Source organism: Gavialis gangeticus, unplaced genomic scaffold (assembly GCF_001723915.1).
Source record: "Gavialis gangeticus isolate Ggan-Ray unplaced genomic scaffold, GavGan_comp1, whole genome shotgun sequence".
Lineage (NCBI taxonomy): Eukaryota > Metazoa > Chordata > Crocodylia > Gavialidae > Gavialis > Gavialis gangeticus.
This window is the reverse complement of record NW_017729004.1, coordinates 15,412,538-15,416,997: the sequence shown is the minus strand read 5'-3', so window position 1 is coordinate 15,416,997 and position 4,460 is coordinate 15,412,538. Positions and strand designations below refer to the sequence as shown.

At 47.3% G+C, this 4,460-nt stretch overlaps 1 protein-coding gene across 6 annotated transcripts in view; it reads left to right on the top strand.

The window, feature by feature from the left end:
* The first annotated feature begins 2,318 nt into the window (after window positions 1-2,318).
* KMT2C (lysine methyltransferase 2C) overlaps window positions 2,319-4,460 on the top strand; it is a 246,640-nt gene continuing 244,498 nt past the window's right edge. For all 6 annotated transcript variants that reach the window (XM_019508137.1, XM_019508136.1, XM_019508134.1 and 3 more), the window contains exon 1: window positions 2,319-2,396. The gene's annotated coding sequence lies outside the window, so the exon portion shown is untranslated. The remainder of the gene's footprint in view (window positions 2,397-4,460) is intronic.

Genomic DNA, 4,460 nt, shown 5'->3' with positions numbered 1-4,460 from the left:
CTGGGGACAGCATGGGGGGGGTGCCCAGAGCCACTGGGAGCAGCAAGTGCCGGTGGGGATGTGGCCTGGGGCGTGGGAAGCACAGGGAGGCATCTTGGAAGTTACACCACGTGCCTGAGGCTTGGGGCGGCAATGACCCAGCTGCACCTCCCCCACCCCACCCCATGGGTGACCCCAGTGGGTCCCACTGCTTCAGGGGGAAGGCCTGGGCCCCCCCCTGCCCCACAGGGGCCTGGCAGCCCACTGGTAGCTCACCTCTGGCCCTGGGATGGGTGGGGTGGCTGCACCAGGAGCTGGAGTGTGGCCGTGGTCACTTCTCTGCTCCAGAAGGTCCTGCATCTGTGAAGAGCCCAGGGGCCACAGGGAAGCACCTGGCTGGCCCCGGAGGTAGTGTGGGGGGCCATCCAAGGTCGCTGGGGTTGGTCCGGGGTGCAAGAAGCCCAGGGAGGCTGCAGGAGCTTCCAGAGCAGAAAAGCGGTTGTAGGCCCAATCCAGCTCCTGGTGCAGCTTCCCTGTCCATCCCGGGGCTGGGAGGTAAGCTGCCGGTGGGTGGCGGGGCACCTGTCAAGGGATGGGGCTACCCATGCAGCCCTTGACACCTTGCCAAAACTCAGTAAACAGTCCTCCACTGGAAATAATTGCCCACCCCAGTCTATATAATAACATGCCGTTATTATATTTAGTGTTCTGCTGCATCCATTTAGATGAGTGCTGTACATACTATTAGGGGTGCACCAGTAAAGATTTTTTTGGGCCAGTACCAATGGCCAATTATTAACAAGTCACATCCTCTGATTGCCAATATGCAGCCTCAGAGCTTGGAGAGCAGAGTCCAGCTGGTAAATCTGTTTGGGGGGGAGGGGTGGGGAGGGAGCGAAGGGGCTGGGGTGAGGCAGATGGAGGCCCCTGTGGTAAGGGAGGGAGTGGGACCGGGGCAGAGGGGAAGCTACCCAGCCAGCGGCACAGGGTGTGGGATGGAGCTGCACAGGTTGTCTGGAGATTATGGGGCATGGAAATCCCACTGCTACGTGTACCCCTGGGGGAGCCATGGGGGGTGTGCGCCCCCCAGATCTGCACATGGGGTGAGGGTGGGTTGCCACTGCAGGCTGTGGCTGGTGGTGAACCCAGGCTCTTCCTGGCAGGGGGGCTGGGCTGGGGCTGCATTCGGGATGGGTGGCGTGGGAGGGAGCCCCCCTCCCAGCGCTGCCACTGCCTGCCCTGAGCATAGCCCTGTCCCAGCCCCCCTGCTGGGAAGAGCCCAGCACCGCCTCTGGTCCAGCCTGCCCACATCCTACATACAGATCCAGGGGCACATGCCTCCCTGTAGGTGGATGCCAGGGGCTACATGCCTCCCCTCCCCCAGGGTTGTGTGTAGTGGCGAAATCTGCCCCCACCATGTACCTCCTGGACGAGCCACACAGCTCTGTCCAGTGCTGCACTCCACTGTGCTCTGGCTGGACAGCACCTGCCCCAGCCCTGCTCCCTCCTTCACCACAGGTGCCTCCATCGGCACCCTCCCTCTCCCCCCACACTACTTCCTCCCTACCCCTTCCCCTGCAACAGACTTACCAGCCAGACACTGCTTTCCAAGCTGCTGGGCTGGTCATGTGCATGCTGCAGCTGCGCATGCACACTGCATTTATTGGTGACATTATCAACCACATCAGCCAAAAAATTCTGATTGCCAATTAATGTCAATTTTCCTTTTATCAGTGTTGATACGATATGGATGAATGTATCAGTGCACCTCTACACACTATATTTTGAGCTTTTAAAAAATTAATTTCTTGAGACGGTACCCACAGTGTGTGTTGGGTGCTTTCCACACAGACCTGATGGCATGGTGTCTATCCCCATGAGTTCATAAGTGAAAAACAGATAAATAGACAAGCAGTGGAAGGCAAAATCAAGTTCATTTTATAAAGGTTTACAGTGTGTGTGTGCAACCAGCATATATGCATGTTCTGATATCCACAAGCTTTATGCTGAAGGGTCTAAAATGTATTAATCCATATTAGTTTTTCAGCCGTTACATGTAAATAAAAAAATGCAGTGTGTTTTAACATTGTTACTAGAGAAATTATTTTCTACTCTTGTCATAGTGATAAAAGACTCTTGGCTTAATCCTACAAGCAGTTACTACAGAAGTTAAGATCTATAGTCAGTAGCATTTGTAGGATCAGGTCCTGTATGCTATGTAGGTTTTACTTCTAATGCTTCTCTTTTGAAGCCCAAGCAATGCTCAGCAGAGTTATAAAACTGTTCATTTATTTCATAATGTATCAGGTCACTGCTGGGCTCATCACCGCTGTGCGGAGTGGTCATTAGGAGTATGCCAGACTGAAGAGCAGCTATTGGTGAACGTGGACAAAGCTGTTGTCTCAGGGAGCACAGAAGTAAGTAGAAAGAACTGAACATGTCCTCGACTCCTAAAGGAGGAAAAAAAAGTCTTTATATAACAATATTGCTACCATAAATATCAACCCATAGAGCCCTATTTGACACCCATGCTTACATTCATAACAGCGCTTTACTGTGTAAGTATTCCTATAGAAAGCTGCTCTTCCATTGTTTTCAGTGGGGCAGTTTGTGAAGTAAGGTACAACTCGGGTTGGGTTTGGTTAGGAGAATCAATTCTGTGGTTACTAGACTCTGGAAAGGGGTTGGCAGTCAAAACATCAACAACAAAAAAGTCAAATTAAGAAATGCCCTCTTTATTAAAATGTATGCTCATTTTAGCCACACCACTTTATATAATAAATGATAGAAATGAATATGGTAATAGAATGCACAGTTACTGTCTTGCTTTTTTAAAAGCACTTTGTTAGTAGCAATGGTAACATAGATGGCAAGTTCTGTTGCTCGCTTAGATACTGGGATAAATGTTTTGTTTTATAGTCTTCTAATTTAAAAAGCAAACTATTTGGGAACAGTGAGTGCCTCATAAGAAGGCAGACTCCTCTCAGTGACATTTCCTTGGCTTGATGACAGAGCAGAACTGCTGCCTACCTGACTGAAAAGAAACATTTTAATCTACATTTTGGAATGACACAAAAGCCTAGTGTGAAAGAACATGCAAAATTGGATACCAGTTTTTTGTAAGAACAAAGAGGGGTTTTTTCCTTTTTTGAGTATTCCCCATTTGTAGCATTTTACATCTCTTTTTTTAAATGTATATATTCTAAGCTTATATTAGCTATAAAGGTTTTCAGTGGGCTTAAGGGCATTTGTAAAGGAATAAACTAGAATGAAAAATACTGGCTTGGCTCTAATAGTTCTGAAAGATATTTTACTTCTAGGCATAGGAGAGGAGGCCAAGAAAAAATGTGCAAAAGAAAAATTAAAAATAGTTTGAAAAATTCTGCTCTAATATATTGAATAGAGACATCTGTAATAAAGGAGAGTGAAGAAAAAGGAATACTGTTTTGTGTACATAGACATGCATACACACATGCGTACTTCATGTGAAAAAAGACTGCATGACTTTTCTGTGTGTATATGCATATATCCTTTGGCAGTCCCTTGCAGTCAAGGATGATTGTCTTCCATGATTGTCTTATCTGTGTGTCCAAAGATGACTGATGAGCCTATCAGGGATCAACAGACTCTACTGCAGCTTGGACATGTCACAAAAATGATGGTGCTTCTTTGCTGGTATTTTCAACTGTAGTAAAGGTGATCCCACTGGATGCGATTATCCAGTCAGGACGAAATGCAGAATACTGTGTCTAACAGGCCTGGGAAGATGCGAACAAGGATGGAATAATGGGACTGAACTTTGCTAGAAAAGAAGGCGGCATTTTAGGAACTTGGACAGTGGAGGGCTGGGATGGAGTTTATAGTTCTTCCAGTTTTTACTGGATTGATTAGTGGGGCCAAACATGCATGTTTTCATGCCATGATTGAAAAGAGCCAGAGGTGAGAGAAAGAAAGTAGTAAGATTTGGGTGTGAGGGATGTCAAGAGTTAGGATAGGTGGTGTCACTGAGCATGTGCAAAAATTGGAAAGTCAATGATAAACGTCTATATCTGTAATGGGAGGAAAGAACTGTAGGATGAGACATTGGAAGGTGAGTGAAGGGAAGGGAGAAGGTATCATTATATTTTGTGAATGTTCTCTTGCAAGAAAGAGAGGAGGTTGAGGACTGAGTCAAAGGTAGCAGAGCAGGAGCTGAACTTGCAGGGGTGTGACCCAGCTAAGTTGGAGAAGTAGAATTGTGTAGGTAGGAAGATGGCAAAACTGAGAAAGGAGAAAATGAATCTGTAATGGGAGGAGTCAGTTTGTTCTCAGGATTTTCACCAGTGGTGGACGACAGCACAAGAACAGGAGCAGAGGAACCAAATGTCAAAGTGAGTCAGGGCTGGTGTTGCAAGGAAGGACCTTTCAGTGAGTCAGGTGTGGAAGAAAATGTAGCCTGGAGAACATCAAAGCTAGTATCTGTAGAAGAAACGGAAGAAAAT